This window comes from Ascaphus truei, chromosome 2 (genome assembly GCF_040206685.1).
Source record: "Ascaphus truei isolate aAscTru1 chromosome 2, aAscTru1.hap1, whole genome shotgun sequence".
NCBI classification, from domain to species: domain Eukaryota; kingdom Metazoa; phylum Chordata; class Amphibia; order Anura; family Ascaphidae; genus Ascaphus; species Ascaphus truei.
This window is the reverse complement of record NC_134484.1, coordinates 348002426-348028297: the sequence shown is the minus strand read 5'-3', so window position 1 is coordinate 348028297 and position 25872 is coordinate 348002426.

Below are 25872 nucleotides of genomic sequence, written 5' to 3'. Positions count from 1 at the left end.
TTCCTCTTCCTCTGTGCTTGTTTTGTCGCTCACTGCTGCCCCTGCCACATTGTCCTCCTCCTTGCTGCTCCACCCACATGGAGCTCTCAGTCCCATGCTGCTGCCTCTATATGAGGCTGCGTAGCGCGGGAGTAAGAAAACTCTGTCTTGGCCGCTGGTGTGCTTGGCAGCCAATAGCAAGCCAGAGCATCATTTAGGGGCTGGATATTGTGGTCATGCATTTGGGGTTGAGAGTGAGCCTTGCCTGCTCAAGCCCTGCCCTGGCTTTGCCTATGACCATAGGGTAAATACAAAAAAATGTAGGCAGCACCTCCACCTGAAGGGGCTGATACACCTCATAAATGGCCAGATAATCTTTTAGGAAAACTACTGTATGAGATGAGAAATCCCATTAGCAATAAAGCAATACAAATGATACTTTACTGACTGGCCTGTTTTCTCTTTGCACTTCTGATGATTAGTCTCCTTATGCCTAACCTGATATCATTCCCTATATTCTATCTTCTGAGAGTGCCTATATTTCCTAACTGTTACTTTTGCCATTATAATACAGAACCATTTTTAATTAATATATATTTTTTTGCTTTCCATTTCCCATTAGGGATTATTGTTTTTGGAATATAGGGACATTTGGACTTCGGAAGATTATGTAGATTTATAGATTTATTCTAAAGGGGGTTTGAAAACTTGGCATGAAAGGGGATCATTTATTTACTGAGTGCATGATTATGCTCTATTTATTGTATTGTATTTAATATATGGCTTACTAATACAATTCAATAACAGGAAAAGGGTTAAGGAAAAATGAGGGTCGATGGACTGGGGAGGTGTCCTTTGGTGGGTGATTAGGCAGACTTCCTGGGAAGAATACAATAAATGGTAATATAGTTTAAGTTACAGTGATTATATGGTTTGCAGATAGTTATTTACATATTGTCTTTGTAATCATGGGGGTCATGAAGGCATGTATTGCACATAACTTCATAACTACTGTGACTACAAAGACATTATAAAGAAATATATTGTAATGATTTCTGTTTATTTAATACAAGTTTTACAGGTATTAGGCAACTTGGTATCTATATTGGTGCTATCAGTGCCGGTGCAAGGGTATTTGGGTGCCCTAGGTGAACCTTCACTCTTGCGTCCCCCCTCCCCCCAACCAATTAACTTTCATATTTATTTTTTTCCAACTGAAAAATTCTACGATACTCTCCCTGACACTCTCTCCCCCACTCTCCCCAATACTTTTCTATCCCCCACTCTCCATTACATTGTCTCTCCTGCCATTGACACTCTCCCCCCACTCTGCCTGACACTCTCTTCCTCCCCCACTGACTCTTTCCCCACTCTTCCCAGCACTCTCTCTGTCCCCTCTCTGTGACTCTCCCCACACTGACACTCTCTCTCCCCCACTGACACTCACAGACACCAGAACAGAACAAATACACACAGAACAGCCACAAAACATACATACTGTACACACACATGACAGAACAGAACAAACATACACTGGACTCATCTCTCTCTCTGGTCCATGCTGCTGCCTCCTCTGCTTGACCTCCTCCTGATTGGTTACTTTTGGGCAATGCGGCCAATCAAAATGGAGGAAACTACTCAGCCCCCTAGTAACAACTCCACTCCATCCTTGCTCAGAGAAATCCCCCAACCGTTTAAGAAACTGCATTAGGCAAACTAGGTGGCTACCACCCCCTACATTTTGACTGTAACATGTACTGTAACTAGCGTAGCAATAGAGAGAAAATTGCAAAATTGACTAATTTATTCCCTTTTTTGCTATACTTCGCAGTTTATTGATTTTACAAAAATAACGAATTGACATGCTTATTAAAATATCCATCCAGGATTGTATCATTTTAATGATGTATACTTACAAGTGAAAAAATCCTTAATTGAAAACAACTTCGCATTTGTCTTCAGAATAAACACGGTTTTAGAAAGCTTTTGGGAGATTAACATATCTTGTCAGACCCAATTTTCCCCAACACAACAATAACTGAGTGATACTGCACCGACACACTTTATTCGAGCAAATACCCGGTATGTACCTGGCAGATACCTGGAATGCGCCGCTCCTCACCTCTGACAAGCCCCGTTGCATTTGCCTTCCCAGCCTGGGTTCATGCCTGGCTGATGGGCGGCTGATCTGTTAAATGATAATGATTAGGATTTAATAGGCTGCAATGCTTCGCGTGTCTACCAGATGGCATAAATTCATGAAATGTAATGCAGTATATATATATGTACTGTGCAGTATTGCAGCCAGCGGGAATAAAATGCTTCAATCCCTGCCTGGAAAATACCTCAATGCACTCGGGCAGAAAACAGTCACAAACCTCAATACACCCGAGTATACCCGAATTCGTGGGACTAGCCGAGCTCGAATAAAGTGTGTCGCCAGTGTAGGTCTCCTACCCTCTCTCGTCTGCACCCCCTGACCCAACAGGCACGCTTGACCTTATTCCATCCCATGTCCTCCACTCACTCTCCCTCACTATAATTCCTTCATTAACATCTTCAACCTCTCAAGACTGGTGTATGTCCCTCAACCTTCTTTTCATCCAGTCTCTTTTTTCAGCTATGTCCTATCTCCCTTGTCTCTCTTTTCTTCAGACTACTAGAATGGCTATTATACAACTACATGTTTGGATGCAGTCCTAACCGCTCCTTACTGAGATCATACTAGTGAACGTATCAAATGACCTTTTAAAAACAAAATCCAAGGGGAAAGTCTCATTACTCATTCTACTAGAACCCTCTGCTGCCCTAGGCTCTGACGATCACCCTCTCCTCCTCTATACTATCCAATCTATCGGTCCCCGTAAAACAGATTATCTTGGTTTACTTCCTATCTGTCTAACCATTTCTTCAGTTTTCCCTTTGCTAGTACTTCCTCCTGTCAACTCCCACATTTTGCTGGAGTCTAACATGGCCCTGCATTTGGTCTGTCCTTTATCCTCTCAATACCTCCTCACTCAGTGAACTAATCCACTCTTGGTCTCCCTTATTATTTTTATGCGGATGATATGTACTGTACATCTATCTGTCCTTTCAAGATTTCTCTCTCTCTCTCCAGAACTTTATCACAAATTGTCTCTCTGCTATCTCCTCCTAGATAGCCCACTGATCCCTGAGACTCAATAAGTCCAAGACAGAACTTCTCCACTTCGCACCTACAGATGCAACGGACGTTATTCAATCATTTCTCGAGCAGTTTTAGTAAAGTCTGCTGTTTTCCATGCAGCATTCACTCATTATTCTTCCATGAAGGCTGTCAATCACCCCTCTGTTTACCGTTGTTGATTTCCTTGATTACCTAGATTCTGATTTTGTTTGGGTGGTGTTCTGCACATATCCGCCAGATGGCAAAAGTGAATCCCTTTGCATAGACTATACAGTGGATAGTGGGTAGTCAATGTGCAGGTGTTTAAAAACCAGGTAAAAAGAATGTCCACTACAGTGATTCATTGTAAATTGACCTTGGTCGCTGAAGACGTTATCAAATGTAGGTGTTTCATAATTAAAATCTCAAAACAGAACGTGTGGACATTATTCTACATTACTCTGCCTTCTCAATTGCTGAATGGAGATACACTGAACATCATGGCAAGTCCTTATACTAGGCCGGACTGCAGTTATGCATATTTCATTTTTTCTGCAACTAATGCTGGAACAGATAAGAAGGTGACTTTAGCAGAAATACTGTATATGGCTGCATCAGTGACAAATATGATTTCTTCAAATATTCACCAAATCAACGTGGGTGAAAGAATACGATACGGAAAACTTTAACTATTAATGATTGCTTTTTCAACACAGCTTGCGGGAAGTACCAAAGGTTATTGGTCAGTGCTCCCAGCTTTTGCCAGTATGTTTGATCATGGCAACTTCAAAAGGAGACAGGTCGGGTTTAATCCATTTAAGACTTGTACTTCCCCAACCTGCAATGTGCCACCACCGGCTTACCAATACTATTGCAATAACGGGCTGACCGTCACTGAAAACTTGGTGAACAGCAATCCTTGCTACCTGGCCCCACCTGATTACCAGCTTTAGAAGGCACCTGACAACTTTAATGCAGACTACATGAGTGACCTCAGCTTGTACGCACAATACACTTTTGACATTGACTCATCTCCACCTGGTTGGCAAAGTTTATAATGATGGTAAATATAATGTACTACACAGTATTAACTTGAATTCCCAATGACACTACAGTATAGTGTATGCCTGCCATAGCCCGTCAATGCTTGGACACATGCGCACTAGAGCGTGACTTGATGCATGCGCACTACCAGAACTTATAGCATAATTTTTTTTATCCAGAAAAGAAACTTTGAAATCGAGCGTCAAAAGATGATAAGGATGAAGTTCGATGGAACTCTAATATCGCTTTTTGAAAATGTTGCTTTTTTAACTTTTATACAGTGACTATTACCAGCTTCACACTTTTAAAACTTTGCCATGCTATTATTTTGGTTAACACACTATGAACTGTACAGTTTGTGATCGATACAATTTGATGTCATAACCTGTAATAAAATTTCTCACCGAGATGTTTATTGCTTTTATTCCACTTCCTGGTTAATGGGGTGTACTGTATAATGCCTTCACAAAATATGGTACACTGAATTTATCAAAAGAATTATTTGAGACTATGGTTTTCTATTCCATTTGCTGGTTCCACACGCATGTGCCTTGGGAACTAGTGTAGAAAACCTTCACTGGCATTCGGACTTAGAAATCCAACAGATATATATAAAAAAAAACTAAAGTAACATTTATTTTTTTCTTCTTGAAAAGGAGAGAATAAGTGTGGGATTTTAACAAAACCTTATGTGATGCATTTTTTTCATATTTAATCAATTTTTACATTTATAAAATCACTACCTTTTTATTTCTCTATGAGGTGGCAAATTGCAGTATTCTCAGACTTGGAGTCGGATCCCCGCCAAACCTCCCCCCCCCCAAATAAATATTAATATTTTTTTGAGGGCAGGGGCTATGTATTCAATAACATAAATCTCAGCCTTTGTAGGGCTTGGCCAGCTTTTCATACTGTTAACAGAAATCTTCCTCACCCACACAGGCAATGAAGTGATACTGTAACTTTTATTACAGTAAATTTGCAAACAGTTCAAACAGTTGTTTTCTAGTCCTAAAACAGACCAATCCAGTTGCATCTCACCTCCCCCACACTCCCACAAAGCAAAGGCAAAGGCATGGAACTAGCTATCAACACCTCCCCCGGGCCATGAAAAATGAACACAGAAAGACAAAGACGGTTTCATCATTTGGCTGCTGGTAGAGAAATTTCAATTTCCTGGTTCCACATGCATGCGCATTGGGAACCAGTGTAGAAAGCCTTCACTGCCTATCAGACTTAGAAATCCAACAGTAAAAAAAAAATTGTTGCGAAGGAGAGAATAATTGTGAGCTTTAAACAAAACCTTATGTGATGCATTGTTTTCATATTTAATCAATTGTTACATTTAAAAAATCACAACTTTTTTATTTTCTCAATATGTTGCATTTTGCTGTATAATTAGACTTTGCATGTGTAATTTATTCGGGTAAGAAACCGCAATTTTTTAAAATATTTTATTTATTGAATTTTATTCAATACCTTCAACTTTTGGTAGGTTTGGTCGGCTTTTCATACTGTTTATGGAAATATTACACACACAAACATGGTCTCTGGGAGTGATAACTTTTATTGCATATTAAAACAGTTCAAGCAGTTTCTTTCTAATCCTTCACGCTCATCCCAGCATTAGACCAAGACAGACTAATTGAGGGGCACCCCCCCCCCCAACCTCACAAAGCCAAGCAAAAGGCATTCGACTGGTTATCAACACGTCCCCCAGGTCATACTGTAGGACATTCAAACATAAAGACATAATGTTTCAAGCTTTGGCTCTTGGCTAGGAGTGATAACTTGTATAGCATTTTAAAACAGTTTCTTTCTAATCCTTCACACTCATCACAGAATTAAAGTGCTGTCTGCATCTTCTAAGGGGTTTATAATTCCATGGAGTTTAGCTGAGTCACCTGGTGTAAACGACCGTGGATTTCTTTTGTCATTGAGAGAGGGGGATTAGGACAAACTATTGACTGTTATTATGCACATAGTACAATAAACTTGGACATTCCCCCACCCCCCATTCCAGTAGAGCTGCTTCTCCTGTGAAAGAAAACAAAATGGCTGCAGGATTAGTGAATTGAAGGCCTTGACTGTTTAACACTATTGCCAGCCACACAAAATGAATAAACTATAATTTACTGTACCTGTAAACTATAATTAATTTATTATTAGAAATAATAAGTAATACACACGTCTAATACAAATACTGTACTTACTGTATATAATATATACAAAGTGGAGAGTAAGCGCAGACATAAAATGGTTAACGTTCAATTACCTTTAATAAAAGGCTAACATTTAAACAGGTTATTGTCAGTACCATACTTACCTGTACTATACTTACTGTGCCTGTACTTACCTTACTACAGTACAGTACCGTACTACATACCGGTGGCATTCCCATTATGCTCTAAAAGAACGGGCAAAATGCTCTAATATCGTAAATGTAGTTGTTTCATTTTTGTACAGTCAGTATGTCTGTCCAGAAACTCTTTATTCCTTTTACTAATTCCTCCTTGTTGGATGGTTTCACAACCTTTCTTATATGATCCTTCAGCGCATGCCACACCAGTTCTATGAGGTTCAAACCTGTTGATCTGGAATGGGAGGGGGAAAAACACGAATTAGTTGAACAGATAAAACAGTTTAAAACAATGAGAAACAGTTACTGTACACTGGAGCACTTACTCCGGAGGCATCTTAACCCAGTTGATCCGCTTGCAAGAATATAGGCACTAGAGGTGGTATATTTAGGGTCATTGTCTTGGAAGAACCGGTGACCACCAGATGGGAAATCATGCTTAATGTATTTAACAATACGGGTGACAATTTGCTCTTGGAAAAATATTTTATCCATGATTCCTTGACAAAGAAAAGAAAAAATGATGAATATACTGAACATTAGGGTACAGAATACACTACAGTAGTACAGTGCATAAGGCTACAGCATGTGACTTGGTGCATTACTTTACCATCAAATATGATTATGCATTCTAAATAAAGTATGTATGTTAAGTAGCACTCCACACTATAGTAAACATATACATTTGATGAATCAGTGCACGGGAGCAGGGGAAGGGGAACCTCTGACACCCCAAAATGAATCATAAATATATACATAGGGCCCCAGCATGCAAATAGAAACAATGGACAAATGTCAATTTGAATAAGTCATATATTTGAAAAAAATATTAGCAGCTGTACAATTAACCCAAATACAGAGTCTGGGGACTACATCTCATGTAGAGAAAAACTACATGGAGGGAAAGGAGGGGTGGAGGGGAAAAGAAGGGGAACGAACAACAATAGAAGACACACAAAAAAGGAAAAAATATATGTACAATACACGTAAAGACTAGGGTCATAAAATAATGGGGGGGCAACATTTCGAGGCCTCAGACGCCCCTTCTTCAAGCCCGTTCCCACAGATGAAATCAGTCTGTGGTACTTCCCTAATTTACACACCTCCGACCAAATATCTCTCAATAGACACAATAAAGAGTGAGTGTAATATACTGTTCAAATAGACCTGATCTAGGCACTGCACTATATCTAGTAGAGGCATAAAACTAAGCATAAGACAGCTAGAGGTAAATAAATGAAGAAAAGCAAAGCAAATACTGCAAAATATGAATCCTCTGCTGTTGTAAACGTCTGTGGCTTTCTTGGAGTAGTCTGCAATAGTCCCTGATTCTTAGTCTTATGTCTCTGCTAGATATAGGGCAGTTTATTCTATCTGGTAACTAGCTAGTAACCTTTTAGAAAGGGTTGTGCAGTGTTGTCCACCTACTTAAAGTCAAATAGGATAGTTTGACTTTTGTGCCTAGATCAGGTCTAGGGACATAGTGCATAAAATGTGACACAAATTGCATAGCCTCCCACAAGCTGAATCAGATGTTCTGGACTTTTCACTGCCTTCACCCACCGCACCAATTCACAAACATCCACCCGCTCTGACCCTTTGCTCACCGATGCACGTCTGGAACCCCCCAGATCACCTCCACCAGCACCCAGCCACGCTGATGTTCATCCAGAAACCCCCAGCTCACCTCCTCCAGCACCCAGCCATGACGATGTTCATCCAGAAGACCCCAGCTTACCTCCTCCAGCACCCAGCCACGCCGATGTTCATCTTGAAACCTGATTGAGCCACCTGTGCTGAATCAGGGATATCCTGCAAACCTGACCTGGGGTGGTGGCCTTTGAGGACTGGAGTTGGCCACCCTTGCCTTAGGAACTTCAACACCATTTGGCCATTTGTCCAGGTTTGATCCTCAAGCTGGTACTTTTTGTTAAGTACTATGAAGTGTCCTCTTGACAGAGGAACTACCAGCAAAGGTTTAAGGAAAATTCCTTCTAGTGACATAAAGGCCTGCTTCTTCTCCGAAAATAAGGGGCTTTTTACATGCGCTGTGCCCATTTAATCATGCTATAAATTTGATTGCATAGGCCAAGGCCACATGTTTTCTTTGAATATTGACTATGCCATATTCAGGACTCAGGATCAGAATCCTAGACACCAGAGATAACTCCCCTCCCCAGCACTAAATTAGGGGAATGCAAACTGCTGAACATAAAATAATTGCATTACAATGAATGTATGAATAAGTACCAGTGAATGAGCGTGAACATTTACAAGAACAAAGAGCTTAATGAGCATAGGTATAGTATCCGCCTGTTGTTGCTTCTGATACTTATACTAACTGCCAAAAAATGCAATTACTGCAAACCAATGTAACTCATCATCAGTTAATCAGATTAAATCTAAATAAAATGCATAATTTTAATGCACCACATTACGCAAACATGCATTCCATTCTTTCTATTTTATTTGTGAAATCTGTGCGTTTTCCCCATGACTTGATGGGCATTTAGCAGCTGCTATTGATTTCTGCAAGAGACGTGACGAGAGCATCTAGATAGTAGAATGGGAGTTTAGAAAACACTGGGAATGTAATTACTCTACTTCCATCTGACAGGGTGGCTCAGTGGGGGAGGCATGTCTGAAGGGAAAGGATGAGGAAAATAGTTGGAAGTGCTAGGGATGTATATTTTTCCCTCTTTTGGGAGTCAGGCCACAAAAATAATTTCAGTTGGGCTTTTAATTGAAATCAGATTAAAGAAAAAATAAAGAAGAAAAATAAATAAATAAAGCTTATGCTTATAGGGAACCATGTTAAACGGTTTTGAAGCAAAAGGTGGCACTGTGTGCTCATTTGCATGTCAATTCCCAGAATCCCTTGCTGCAGTGGAAGCGCTGTGTGCTGGGTGATAATGGTGAAAGTCAGGGTTGCAGACCGTCTAGGACATGCAAATGAGCATACAGTAATATTTCCATTTGCTCAGTTGCTTGTTTTGTCCTATTTTTGTGGATGTCTCTCTTAGTCACCTCCGAATAAATTGGATTGTTTATCCTTGGTGTGCCGGTTTCCCTGTCTTTTTCCCTATCTGCGGTGCTTCACTTATCCCAAATGTTAGGATATTCCCTTTAGTGGAGCAGCAGAAGTGGAGCGGTAAGTGAGGTAGATGAGCCTGGCAGCAGCATTTTGGATGGATTGGAGTTGGGATTAGTGGACAAGGGGAATACCATCTAGGAGAATGTTGCAGTAATCAAGGCAGGACAGGATAAGTGAGTGAATTAGGAATTTAGTTGCATCATGAGTGGGAAAAGGTCATATCCTAGCAATATTTCGGAGGTGCATATGACAGAACTTAGTGAGGGCTTGAATATGAGGAATAAAGGAGAGGGCAGAGTCAAAGATGACCCTTGGGTTTGATGTGTTGATGAGATTGTGGTATTATTGACAGTGAGGGAGAGTTTGGGTGTAGGGGTGACAGTGGAAGGGGGAAATAATATCAGTTCTGTTTTGGAGAGTTGCTTAGAATTCAATTTAAGTAGAATTCTGTCCCGTCTTTTCTTTGGACCATGATAGAAGTTGATAAACAGCTTTCTGGTAGCCGGGAGCTTTCAGTCAGATATGACATATGCTTGAATATTCCACAAATATGAATTGCAAAGTCTAACCTTTAGTTCTGTCCTTTGACAAGTTCTTGATAACAATTATCTTCCATTATATAGTAGCTCAACCTCCACAATTAGACACCTTTGACACTATAAAAGATCTAGCATACTCAATTTATCGTAATTGAAATTGGAGGAAGCACATATACAGTATATTGTTAAAAAAATGGCTTATCATTCTGCCCAACCTATGAATTTATTTGAGACAGTAAAAGATTCATTTGCAAGAAAGCTGCTTCTCCATAAATAGGAGAAAACAGGAACAAGTTTCTAGAAATGAGAATATGAGTCAGGGTTATCGCAACAATCTAAATGACTTAATTGCATTGCTAGAGTCAAATGATGATGATGAATTCAGAATACAGGGACAATTTACAGACCTGAAAAAATAAAAGCACATTCACACCCCAAATAACATCAGCCCTCATGTGGAGTTATTGGTTGAATTGGTGACCAATGACTTGGAACAGATAAAACAGAAATTAAAATCAACAGAAAATCTCTCCAAAGGGGAACAAATGCGCTCAATGAACTGAGTGAGCAATCAGAAGTCATGATAAAACCCTTTGACAAAGGGGCAACTTACAGTAGACTTCTTAGTGACAGAAACTGTTACAACCAAAAGATCCAACATTAGAATATATGAAAGAACTTTGGTTAATCCTTAACAAAGGATTTTATAATAAAGCTATACCAGTAGATAAAAGGGAACTTGAATATATGGATTTGAAACACCCAATGACAGCATTCTTTTATTCTATCTCCAAATTTCACACAAATCCAAGCAGTCAACCATTGTCAGGGAATGGTAGTCTTGCTGAATATGTGAGCATATACCATGACAAAAAATTAAGACCTTTTGTAACTACCCTACCATCGCATGTTAAGGATACAACAGACACACTGCGAAGATTACATGATATAGCCACCAATAAATATTGCTCTTTGGTAACTGTGACAGAGTCACTGACTCAGTAGGGTGGAATGGAGGATATGAGTACCGTCCAGCACTCAACCAGTTAACCTTCTGGAGAACTGCATGCACCTGCAGCCTAATTAAGCAGGATTCCTGAGAGACTGCAGGTTTAAAAAAAGCAGGAAGTGATATATATAGAGAGAGACTGTTTTCCCCAGAGAAGGGGGGGAGATAGAAGTGCTTCCCAGCTGCAGAGGCTGGTATGAGGACCTACAGAGGGGTTCTCTGGACTAAACGTGGGGCTGAGTTTCCCTAGGAAGAAAGGAGGAGAGACCGTTCTGAAGCAGGGACGCCTGCTCCAAAAAGGACTAAGATAAGAAAAACCCTTATTATTGTATGCAGTGACTGTGTTACACTGTGGCATATGCTAGGACATGTTTTGGCTTGAGAACCAGTTTAGCTGGACATGCAGTTAGTGAGGGCGAAAGCTATTGTGTAGTTAGCTTCCCCTAAAGGGAATAGGTGTTTCTTTTCTATGATTTGGTTTTCTTAAAGGGGCAGTGCACCCATAGTTTGTTTGTGGCTAATAAACCAGTACAGTTTAAAGTTTCATACCGTGTATAGCATCTTACTGACCCTGCCACGAGGGAGCCTTGCCACATAACACTTGATGTCATTGTACCCAATCAACAAACATGAATATGTTTTAAAAGTTTGTTGACACTTTCAACAGTCAAGTACTGTAGTGCCGACGAGTATTCTAAAACAAATCTGGGGCAATCACCAACAAGACCCAGGTACATGCTGGGTACATGCTGGGTACATGCTGCAACATTTCAGTGACATTTCTGCAGACACACTTATGGCCCATCAGATTAACAGCGGGGGTCCCTGGTAGTCCCATTCTAAAACTTGCCTTAAACTTGCCTTGGGAAATCTGGGGCTATCACCAACAAGACCCAGGTACATGCTGGGTAGTTGCTGCAACATTTCAGTGACATTTCTGCAGACAGACTAAGGGCCCATCGGATTAACAGCAGGGGTCACTGGCAGTCCCATTCAAACTGAATGGGACTGCCAGGTACCCCCGCTGTTAATCCGATGGGCCATTAGTCTGTCTGTAGAAATGTCACTGAAATTTTGCAGCATGTACCCAGCATGTACCCAGCATGTACCTGGGTCTTGTTGGTGATAGCCACAGATTTTCCAAGGCAAGTTTAAGGCAAGTTTTAGAATACTGGTGGACGCACCTGTAGCACATTGCTCAAATAAAATAATACATTTGTGACTGAATTGCTGGACTTCTTATTAACACTAGTGAAGGAATAGAGAGAGAACCCTGTATAGCACTCAGGTTCACGCTCTGATGGTAGATGAGTGATTTAAAACATAAACTTTATTAATAGCATATAAAATAGTGAATGTTGGAACAACGTGCTGGAGGTAGGTTGATCCTGAATAATAGTAGCCGTGTTGGCTCCGGATCAGATAATGTCTTATATACCAGATATAACTATATTGGAACACTGGTAACAAAAAGGGGGCACATAGATCCTGATGTGGACCTTTGTGATAGGTGTGGGTTCCTGGGAGTGCTAATAACGGTACTGAAGTAACATATCACACACTGGCATAATCTGCGTACTTCCTTTATTAAGGTGGTAAGTATGATATGTATATATATGCTGGTAGACGCTGGGAACGAGTATAGTATGATTCTCAGCAGTCGTGAGTGCAGTCAGCTAATTAACCACTCTATATATATGGGTGTCTCCGGCCAAGTGTCAAACTGACCTAAGGTAACCTTCTATTGTATATACTGTAGGGTAGTTGCCCTGCACTACCTCTAGGGCTGTGTATAGACTGTAAGCAGGTAGAGGTTATAGAGGCTCCCTTCTCCTACGTGCACGCGCAGGCTTGTGACTGCATCCGCATTATGAAACTCTAACCGCGAGTTCATGCGGCAGCCTGCTCGTGCAGGATATACAGACTAGCAGTGCCCCGACAGTCATTGCAAGTCTCCTCTGTGTGGTGTTCTTTTTGGAAAGTGCTAATATCCCTTGAAGTACTGATATAGTGACCCCCAGCAACACCATAGCTGTGCTGCTGTCAGGGATATTCTAGACAGCAGCACTTTAAGGGTCACTATTGGTGCTTACCCTCTGCTCACCCTCTGCTATGGGATTATGATTACTTACTATCCAGCCATAGTGCCTCCCTCACATAAGTCTCTATAACCTCTACCTGCTTACAGTCTATACACAGCCCTAGAGGTAGTGCAGGGCAACTACCCTACAGTATATACAATAGAAGGTTACCTTAGGTCAGTTTGACACTTGGCCGGAGACACCCATATATATAGAGTGGTTAATTAGCTGACTGCACTCACGACTGCTGAGAATCATACTATACTCGTTCCCAGCGTCTACCAGCATATATATACATATCATACTTACCACCTTAATAAAGGAAGTACGCAGATTATGCCAGTGTGTGATATGTTACTTCAGTACCTTTATTAGCACTCCCAGGAACCCACACCTATCACAAAGGTCCACATCAGGATCTATGTGCCCCCTTTTTGTTACCAGTGTTCCAATATAGTTATATCTGGTATATAAGACATTATCTGATCCGGAGCCAACACGGCTACTATTATTCAGGATCAACCTACCTCCAGCACGTTGTTCCAACATCCACTATTTTATATGCTATTAATAAAGTTTATGTTTTAAATCACTCATCTACCATCAGAGCGTGAACCTGAGTGCTATACAGGGTTCTCTCTCTATTCCTTCACTACTGTATGTACACCCTAAGCACCGTTCATCACCCTATCCAATTAGTGTGGCTGCAGCAGGGGCCCCCTACTATTCTAACTTCTTATTAACACGCAATCATTTTTTGTTCAACAAATTTTTTTATTTTCAGACTGTAATGGTTCCGGTCCAGGGTTTTCCTGCAACTTGCCCTTACAATCTTGGTTCCTAGCAAACCTCTTTCTGGACTCAGTAATTGGCTGCACCTGTTCCAGGGCTTTAAATAGCAGCCATCTACTCCTAGTCCCTGCCCGAGCATGGCATTCTGTTCCTTGTGTTCCAGTGCTTTCCCTGGTGCCTGCCCAAGCCTTTGACCCCGACCATGCATCTCTGCCACCTGCCTCGACCTCTGTCTATATCCCGACTATGACTACTCTTACAGGACTCTGTTCCCTGGCTCTGATCGATGATCATATACCACTCCCTCAGCACTGCGGGTGTAATGAGTGGTAACCACAAACAGGATGGGACCACGAGGATGAGGTGGGGATGTATGTATACACCGACCTCCAACTGCAACCTCCAACTGCGAGACCATGTCCGGAGTGCAGAATAAGGTCGTGTAGCTGGGTCAGGATAGGAGAGGTCAGAATGGTCGTATATACTCACCGTGGCCAGGCATTGGAGAAGTCGTATAGTCATTTGTGTGGTGCCGGGGTCCAGGAGTAGAGAAGGTAGAAGTCCAATAGCAAGCCGAGGTCATGGGTCAGAGAGGCGGAGGTACAAATACAAACCGAGGCCAAAACAGGAACAGGATACGCAAGACAAGATAGCAACAAGGCAGCAGGGTGTTTGAGGCAAACACAAGTACATAAACAGGGTTTATGCTCAGCCTGTTTGCAGTAGGGCTGGCTAAGTATTAAAGGAAGAGGCAGCCAATGGTGGGACAGCACACATCTGCAGAATAATGAGTGAAACCCGCCCCTAGACATATTTAGTCCACTGATAGGCAGGGGCAGGGAGAAGTGCAAGTGAAGGGTATTTGGAGATGGAGTTAACCCCTTGTGTGCCCATGGTAGTGCGGTGCTTGCGCATAGCCTGCGCGTGGTGCGCCTTACCCGTGACATAATGGGAACGGAGCCTGAGTGAGATCCGTGCGGTGTCCCCCAATCTGGTAGAGCAGCGCGCGTCAGGGGATGGGCCTAAGCGTGGGACGTGCGGTGTCCCCCATCCTTGTAACGCGCCGGAATATCAAAGATATATTGGTACATAGCCATTACCAGGAAAGAAAATCAACTAACTGGCTACTGTACAAAATATAACCATGGGATCATACTGCTGCAACTCATGCAGGGCATGCCCTTACATGCAATCAAGCAAATCTCTTTTGAATTCGAACCATACACAGGAATCTGAAAGTAATGATTTTATTAACTGCAGGACTGCAGGGGTTAAACTGTATACAGCATCTCATGACATGCATATGGGGCATTAGGTATGTAGGAAAAAACTTGAGATAATTAAGAAGATGTGTGAGGGAACACGTGAATTCAGTCACAAATGAACAGCATACAGTACTCCAATAGGTAGATATATAAACCAACATCAAAATGGAGATACTAAAGGTTTAAAATTCATTGGCATTTAACTTTTTCCTAACTCAGCCAGACATTTTGACTACAATAAGAAATGACTGGAAAGGGAGACACAATGGATATACAAACTCAAAACATTCAACCCACTTGGATTAAATGAAGGCTTGATTTCTAAACCATTCATCTAAGCATCATCTGAAGTTATATATACATTCTGTCAATCAGGTTTTTTTAAATATGCAACTAGTAACAAATATGAAACTAAATACAAATGTATCTAATGTCACAAATGTAGCCAGGTCCCCAAAGAGTCCTCCCGGTGGCATCAGAGGCACGGCGCCGCCATCTTTGTTATTTCCGCACGGGCGCGGAGGCTCGCGCATGTGCAGATGCAACGCGGCGGCCAATATAGTGAGCGCGAAGGGGCAGAGATGGCGCTCCATAGCGCAGGGACTCCCCAAGGTCGCGCAGGTGCAGAAGAGAGCAGTGGCGGCCATTTCAGGGTTGCACAGGTGCGGCAGACATTGCGCACGCGGCCCTAATATTAAAGAGGTCCTGAGTGGACTACAATTCCCAGCAGCCTCTGGGGACTGCCCTTTCACCCACATCATGTGCAGCCAGCCAGCAAATAGGGTTTGCAGCTTCTGCTGTTGGAGAAGGATACAATGTTGCAGGGACCACGCTAGTCAGTTGGAGCTGGGAGAAGGAAGGGGGAGGAAGAGTGTAAGGAGCAAGTGGCTTCTTACACTAGGCCAGGTTACCCCCAGGCTCCATGTAGGCCCCACTCCCCACTAGGGTAGTGGGTAAGTTCATAGGGAAGGCCCTTTAGGTAGGGACCCTGCCCTTAGGTGCGTGGAAGTCTAGTCAGTGACACAGCTGCAGTGCTGTGTGCTCTGACAAGAAGAGACAGTGTTGTGTGCAGTGCAGCTAGGGGAGTTGCTTTGGCTGTGTCAGGGAAAGGCCCCTCATAGGAAGAAGGGGGGTTGCTTTCTAAGTTATACAGTGTGTGTAATATCACCAGTGCCAGTTGCACGTGGTGCACTGCCAGAGTCTGGGCTCAGACAGAAGCTACAGTAAGAGATCTTCTGCATGCAGGGGCTAGGGTAGAGGTATACCCCCAGGGCCCAGTTAGTACCCTGAGACACTAGAGGAATACTGTATGTTATAGGGACTGCCTTAAGACAGGGACTCCTTCACCATACTCAGAGAGGAAGAGACATGCTGCAGGACAGTGCCTGAATGCCCGTGCAGCCTGAGTGCAGAAAGAGTATCTGATTCCATAGCAGAGACTGTGGTAAAGGATCATTCCGGCTGGGGATCCCTCCCCTGTGGAGTCAGCATGTGTATCTAATCCTGCAGAGAGCAGTGCAGAGCGGCATGGTATCACTGTGCGGTGTTGCTGAGTTCCAAGGATTATCCTGATCAGGAGCAGTGATCAGGGAGGTAGTATAATAAGTGCACCACCGGGCCCCAACACAGGGAAGCACTATCCCTCACACTCACATTCACCTTATTATTGTGGACACTCAAGTGTCCAAGCACAGTATTATCAAAGGGACTGAGGGTGATGTGATGATGGACATGTGGGTGAGGGGATGGTATGCAATCAGGGTGATGCAATGTTATTCATCTGATGTATTGATGTTATGCAAAGAGAGTTTCATTGAAGTTATCGTTCATGCTCAGTAAATACTGTTTATTCACATTGTGTGTATTTACTGTATGGTTGTTCTGGTTAGGGCACACTCCCACCACATTGGGATCCCTCATCAGTGGAGGCGCTGCACCGAGTGTAAGTATATACCCCAGGTTCCCCGTGGTGGAAGCTCAGCCCTCCTGGTTGCCAAACAGGTACAGCACCACACTGATAAGTAGTCAGAAACACCTACCCACCTCAATCTCACTTAGGGTGGAGGAAAGAGGGCTACACAATAAATGACAGGATTATATAAATTATGATTACAGATAGTCCTCGTTATGTAACGTTTCACTTTACAACGAATAGCATATCCAACGCTTTACAATGCAATCCTAAGGGCCGTTTTTCGACGCCGGAATATGTTATCCAACGCTCACCGCCACCGATTAACATGGGACTCACTTTACAACGGTTTCACTATCCAACGCTACTTCCAGAACGGATACCGTTGGATAACCGAGGACTGCCTGTACCTTGGTTTACCCACTGTGAGTCCTTTGAGTAGCTCTTTATTGACTCTAATTGTTTGATGTATATGTCATTGTATTAACTGTGTTTGTATATAAAAGCATCTGCCTGCCACAGATCCATTATGGCAACCCTTATTAAAATCATCATGCACCAACTGCTATGTTAGTATTACCTGAAATCCTAAATAAATGTTACAGCCATAATTGACAGATTGCCATAGCAACCGCAAACTATTTAAATCAGAAGCGGTGATGAAGGGCCCAATGATTGCACTTGAAACAGCTCTGAGTACAGAGTGCAACGTACATCGGCTTAACAGAGAGGGATAGTGTTAGGTAGAGGGGGAAGTACTAGTGATGCATCTGCAACAAATGGGTCCATGCCAGAACGAACAGCGCTTAACCATATGAATTCAGTGTGGCATGAGCTTTGCAGTGAGGTCTGACAAGTGCAGAGCAGAAATAGGAGGCAGACATGGTGACATCTGGTTTCTTCATATTAGCCCCCATCACTCAGGCCTTTTACTATTTTTTTTTTGTTATTTCAGTATTTGCACATTATTTTAAGTTATGTATAAAGGTCACGTTTTAGGACTCCATTTAACTACTCACACTATCCACTTAATAGTTAACCAATTATAACCTACTTCACTGCCCCTCAGTTCAGTAAATAGGTACCTTTTATATATTTTTGCTTTGGTACTGTATATATATATCACTTACCTATTGATCGGCACCACCCCTAGATAGGGGATTTAAGTAGGCACATTACATTAAGTTCACGCTACATGATCATTTTTGTAAGTCTTAAACTATAATCGTTTTGGTGGTTTAATTAGCATGATCACGTCTGCATTAAGTAACTCATGTTCTAACTCATTCTGTTGCTACAAAAATCCCTTTCCTATATGCATTTCTGGAACAAATGACACAGAGCAACCAAAATGAACAAAAAAGGAATAATTTTTCAAAACATGTTGAAAAACAGACTAGCTCCAAATTAAACATAAATAAAAAAATAATTTATTGAAAGAAATTGCAATTTCTTCTTTGATAAATCAGATGCTTTGTTTGTACAAGTATTACACCAGTTTTTTTATTTATTTATAAAAACGTTTTACAAGGAAGTAAATCAGTGAGAGTTATCTCTCGTTTTCAAGTATGTCCTGAGCACGGAGTTATGATAAGTAATTACAATACATGGTTACATTAAATGAACAGAACTTATACAGTACATTCAATTTACAGACATTTCATGGACAGTTAGAGATAATATATGTTTATGTAAATTGTAACAGAACATCTCTAACATCAGAAAACGTCTGACACCCTTTGGCTACCACCTTTGGAGAGATTCCTGTGGTCTCATATCAAAGAGAGTCCTCAGTCGATGTGACAGCAGCTGAAAGCATACAGACCCTCCCAGCAGAAATGCAACGGGGGAGGAGAAGGTGATGGATACCAGGTTTTTCAAGCTGTGTCTGTCCTTTCTTAATGAAATTAACCCTGTCAACGCTAGCTTAGTGGACAGGAGCAGTGAAGGGCAGCATGGTGGGTAGAGTCTCTTTGGGAGAAGCTCTTTGGGGGGACTCATGTGGTCTCATATCAAAGAGGTCCTGGGGGGAAGGGATAGTTTAGCAGGCAGGATAGATTCATAGATGACCATGAAAAACGTACAATAATAATACCCGAGTATGCATATTTTATTTAAATTCCAGAGTCATTTAAAAAACAATAGTTCATATTTACTAAGCGGTGCTATCCCATAACATTCAAGTGTCTTGTCTTGCTACACAGAGGCATATTCATCAAAGTGACTATTTTTGTGCCATTAAGTACATAGCTAATTATAAGAGATGTGCGATACTGTCCAAAATGCATTTCCAAAACTTGAAGAGTTTTTCCCACCAGATTCTATACCTTGCTGAATTCACCAAGCCTCAAAGGGATATTAATGTCGCCAAATTCGTGAGCAAAATATCACTAGACAGTGAGCGAAACATGTGTGCCTTATTTATAGTCTCGGCAGTAGGCAAAGCTAGCGATTTTAGAGAATTGCGCACTATGGCATGTGAAATAAAATTGCAAATTGACCTTATCCAGAGGTTCTCAACTTCAGTCCTCGAGACCCCTCAACAGGTCAGGCTTTCAGGATATCCCAGCTTCAGCACAGGTGGCTTAATCAGTGGCTCAATCTTTGACCTAATCCATCGCGAATCCTCTGTATATTCTGACTGAGCCGCAGCTTTTTTCCTGATTAAAAAATGGCCAATATCACATGTTTCACGACCTCATCAGAAAAGTTCACATATCTCTATTAATTATACAGTATGTTTTGTCTTTCTTTGGTAGCATAAAATTTAAGAAATGTATCAGGTAAATTGCATAAAAATGACAAACATCGGAGGATCTGGTCAAACTCTGCTTCTTTAGATCTGCTGTATTTTTTCAACAAAAAATTGGGAAATAAATAATGGTCCATGTTGCAAATATTGCTGCGTCTTAATTGATTACCTGTGCCAGCGAACTGTTTTCTAACCTTCCTTCTACAGACACTCCCCAAAGCACTCTGTAATGCGTGAAGATGCTAAATCAATCTTGGATTATTTTATCTGTCTATTTATGTATGCATCTTTTTTATTTGCACCTTTTATATGTTGTAGAAAATACCTGTAATTGTACTCAAAATAATTTGGATACACTTGTTTGGAATTATAATAGTTTTAAAACATAGATTGTAAGCTCCACGTGGCAGGGACCTGTGCCTGCAAAATGTCTCTGTAAAGCGCTGCGTACAACTAGCAGCGCTATACAAGAACATGCAATTATTATTATCAATCTAAATGAAAAGTGGATTATTTGCTGACTGTAATTCTATGTTAAAGCAGCAATCCCAATGAAGCTGTGGATTGTCTTTAAAAAATGGAGCTGAAACGCACTCTTTTTTTGTTCACGGGAGAGTCTGGCTCCTGTGAGACTTACTTGTTTAGTTACCAGTGTTCCCTGATGGACAATGAGATTGTGATATGATAATAAGCCGCAACATCATCCCCCTGTGATTTTGTCACTTCCTTTGGGTCCGTGGGACCTGAGAGATTTGGTGGCCATGTTGATTGGTCCAAGGGCGACTAAACCGGTGAATATCTTGAACTGGGGAGTCCCTGGAACTACTGCAAGAATAGCACAGTTCAGCTCTAGGCTGAGGGTTACCCCCATTTATCTTAAACTGTTCATGCAATGTAATGTATAACCCTGTTCACCTAATGTACCCATGTATTTGTAATTATATTTTGTATTTGTAACTATGTATTGTTAACATACCTCTGTGCCCAGGACATACTTGAACATGAGAGGCAACTTTCAATGTGTTACTTCCTGGTAAAACATTTTACAAATAAATAAATATTTCCCCCCTCGCCCTAACACCCTCTGTTTGAATTCTGTAAAACAATGTAAAAAGAAAACAAGCAGGCTGGATTGCTGCTTTTATAAAGTTGAGGAGCATGTACACTTTTGTAAATATAAGGGTTCCTTATTCACTACTTTCATAAGTGTAGCCATGTCCCCTCTTACCTACTGGGCTGGGGAGGGGGACGGCTGCGGGGTGTCTGAGGGGTTGACCGCCGGTGCAGGGCACCGCCATCTTGGATCTTCGTGCATGCGCAGTGTGGTCGTCAAACATGCGTATTGGACAGGAATTGTGGCGGCCATCTTGCCCATGGCTCCGCAAGGGACTATATGTCCCGGAGCCTTAGGGGCACTAGAGGGAAAGGATACAGTTTGGCATGAAGAGAACGTGCCAGGCGGCGCGGGGACCGCAGCAGAGAAGGTAGTGTCTGGGTGCCAGTGGCTCCTGGACTAGGCCAGATCTGCCCCAAAGGCCTAGTTAGGCCCCTGAGCCCTTTCAGTTTGTGTACTGTAGGGAAGGCCCCAGAAAGGGACGCTCCCCTTAGTACTTTAGTGCCAGAGTGCTGCATCAGTGACAGGACGGCCACGAGGTGAGCTGCGGCCTGCAGTCTGGGACCAGACCACAGACCCCTATAGACTTTAAGGGAGACACTCTAGCTGGAGCTCCCTCAAGAGGCGGACCTCTCTGGCAAGGAGAGAGAGAGGATCCGGTAGATTCCGTGTCGTGGGCTCACAGTGCGGTCCTGCGCATTCACCATCTCCAGATTGTCCTTGTCTGGACAGAGACCAGGAGAGGTACCCACGTGCACCAACAGCCTTACACAGGGGGTAGCGCTGATCCACACCCACTTTGTGTGGGCATTGCTCTGTGGACACCGGGTGGTTAGGTGCCCAGGGCACCCCAGTACTTTGGAGGAATCTCACCGGGGTGTGAACATTGTGTGAGTCATTGTATTATGGGTATTGTATTGGGGGTACTGTGTATAGTGTTAAGATTGTTAACGTGTCAGTAAACTATTATAATACACCTGTGTGTGTGTATTTCTCACTGATGTATTGGTTCCTGTGAGGGGTTATCCTGCAGCGCTAGGATCCCTCCCAGGTGGAGGCGCTGTATCCAGATAGACAAGCTATCCCCAGGCTCCCAGCAGCGGAGGCTCAGGCCTTTTGTGAGCCACAGGTAAAGACAGCATGCATAGTTCCCTAAGTTACAGGGAAAGGGGGCTACTGTACATAATAATTAAACAACCTATGTTATTGGAGATTCCTAGGTTTTAGAATAACATATTGACTGACGCAAACAAATACATTTTAACTTGTTGTTTCATTTCATAAAGTTTTATTATTTGTCAAATGAATTATCACTAGGGACATAAATCCTGGAAAGATCTAGTTTTATGTTTTGGTCCATAGATCTAAATGTATCTATTTTCCTGTTTCAAGTTATTAATACTGTATGTCTATGCATCAATATAGATCTACAATTGCAAGGATATTGAAGAACGAAAAGTTGCACACATTTACCTTCAAACTGTCTCAATATTTCACTAAACCTTCCATTTTCTTTCTTTTTTTTGGAGAGCAGCTTTGCATATGCATATGGCAGTAATTATTTGAAATAATAAACCATCTCGGAGAACCTGAACATTCATGGGCCAACAGATGTGTCAACCTACTTAACAATATAACAGAGTAATTTATTTCAATCAAGGTGATACAGCACGTGAAAATAAATAATTGAAGTCTGAAGCACAAACAGGAACACTATAATGTTTGAGACTTTTGCAGGCATTATGGAATTCCACACCTGTTTAGCTAACATTTAGAACAGTGTATTCTCTGTAAATTAACACTTTAGCCTAGATTCACTAAACTCCGATAAGGTTAAAAATATGTTTTAAACCACCCCAAAAATATGCATATGTTTTTCCCTGTAATATATTAATATGTTATCGCATAAAAGGCAAATATGTAAATGACCATGCAAATGAGTAATTCAAGTTAAATAACGTATTCATATGCTATTCATGGAACACCGATAACTGGAGATATTGGGCTCCACCAAACAATATATTGCAAATATTCACCACCTACCCCAGGCTTGCTTTAGGTCTATTTTGCCTGTGATTATTATTGGTACTATATAAATAGGCAAGACAGAATAGGTGATAAACATATACACTGTAATACTATTATGTCACGTATACGCTAGCTCACGTGGATGCGTGTGAAAGGGGTTAATCCAAAACTGGGCACCCAGTTTGTCTCTCACCTCTCTACTGGGCACTAATATGAGCACACACACCCCAAGAAATCCTCGCACAATACCCCAATTACGCTGCCATCAACACATTTTATTAAGGACTCATACCTAAGAAGTCCAACTCAGACAACAAGATGGTAAAATGTGTCTATAAATGAGAACAGTCCCTTCCTAGCTAGACAGGTTCAATTAGAGCTCAAATACAGTAATTTCGTTTTTAGATTTAATATAACGAGAAAAGTTACAGCGCTTGTGCAGAAAAAGATTACAAAATAACATGACTAGCTGGACGCTGGTGCTACTACGAGTTTAATTTATTGGCATATATGGATGTTATGGTTTTTGTGTTTTATGTTGTATGCTAAACACTTTGGTGCCTGAAGGGATTCCAATGCAATGCATTGGTAGCCTTGGGCCTCAAAGGGTACATTATTTTGTTCTATGTGTTATGGTAAGCTTACCCTACAAACTGACTTACAATTTCTTTTATCATTTAGTGCAGTGCTGTTGAGGTGTGACCAAAAAAGGTAACAGCAAAACACAAGATCAGCACTCATCCAAACTCACTAAAACCCAACATGCCAATGTTATTAACCCTTTCTGATGACATACTGTATCCTACTGCATAAAAGCCTGCATATGTTTAAAACGTAATTATTTAATTTACACTGAGGTTTTAGTTACATATATCATTTTGGCACAAGTATGATAGGCTTGCCAATCACGCCGAGAGAAACAGGAGGAATTCAACGAATTGAGGAGATGGTAAAAAAAAAATTGGACTAGAATTTAGGCCTTGACTGAAATAGTTTTGCTGCATACACATAACAAAAAATATCTATGTAAGCAGATTCCTAATTTCAATTAAATATTAGAAAAAGTTCAAAAGAGTGTGGGCTATGTACCATACCCCCTCTCCCCAACACTTTTTATTTTCTGTAACCCCTTCCCATCTCCCTTTTTTGTGTTTTATTTGGGGGGGGAAAACTTTCAAGCAAGATTTAAACTGAATTCTAAATCGATTTTAACTGAAGCGTTACAAGTAAAGCATTATTTATTTTGTGATATTTAACGTCAATTGTATTTTATGACCGTACAGATTTTATGAGGATAAAAATATGTCAGTAAATACGGTAATGTGGTATTTGTGAGTTAAAGACACAAATTGTTTTGTTTTTTAACCAGGTCCGATATAAACTGAAGTTTAGCAGAGTTTAGTAAATCTAGGCCTGTGTGCGTTTCCTTCTAGTGCACTTAATATACAGTACAGGCAGTCCTCGTTTTACGACGTTTCGTTTTACGACGAACGGCTTATCCGACGCTTGTCAATGCATCTCTATGGCCCGTTTTACGACGCCCGAACGGCTTATCCGACGCTCTTACGACGCTTTAAAAAATTGCTACAAATGAACAACCAGACGGCTGCAGGCTAGGGAAATCATTCTGAACAGTCTGTGTGAAGGTTTGGTGGTGTATTTCAGGCCCTAAACCATGGCTAATCAAAGCAAAAAGCAGAGTGCTGTTACTCCAAAAAGGATTAGAAAATCTATAACTTTGGAGACCAAGCAAAACATAATAATGCGCTCTGAGAAAGGAGAGACGAACACAGAAATTGGACGTGCCTTGGATATACCTCGCACAACTGTTGTGACAATAATCAAAGAAAAGGCAAGAATCTTGGAACAGATCAAGGGCTCAGCACCTATGCAAGGTACAACAATAAGGCAACGTGTTGGGCATATTGCTGAGGTAGAAAAACTCCTCATCATATGGCTGGAAGATCAATCCCAGCGTCATGTGCCCATTAGTTTAGCCTTAATTCAGGCCAAGGCTTTGAGTCTGTATGAGGACATTAAGCAACAGCATGGAGAAGGGACCACTGAGGAAACGTTCACTGCAAGTAAGGGCTGGTTTATGCGGTTTAAAGAGACGGCAAACTTGCATAACATTAAAGTGACCGGGGAAGCTGCTAGTGCGGATGAGGAGGCAGCTAAAACCTTCCCTGTTACATTGGCCAAAATTATAGAGGACGGTGGCTATTGCGCACGTCAAGTGTTCAATGTTGATGAGACTGAGCTCTACTGGAAGAAAATGCCCAGTAGAAGCTACATTGCAAAAGAGGAAAAATCTATGCCCGGGTTTAAAGTTGCAAAGGACAGGCTGACTCTTCTGCTTGGATCAAATGCTGCAGGTGATTTCAAGTTAAAACCTTTGCTTGTTTATCATGCAGAAAACCCTAGGGCATTCAAGGGTTATGCAAAGAGCACACTTCCAGTGATTTGGAAGTCCAACCTTAAGGCATGGGTAACAGGGAGCCTTTTTGAGGACTGGTTCCAGCATCAATTTATTCCAGCTGTGCAATTATATAGCATGAACCAGAACCTCGATTTCAAAGCATTGCTGCTCCTGGACAATGCTCCTGGCCATCCCGTGTACCTGGATGACCATCATCCAAACGTCATGGTGGTGTTCATGCCCCCCAACACCACCTCATTGATACAGCCGATGGACCAGGGGGTTATTGCTTCCTTCAAGGCCTACTATCTTAGGCGAACATTTGCCCAGGCCATCAGAG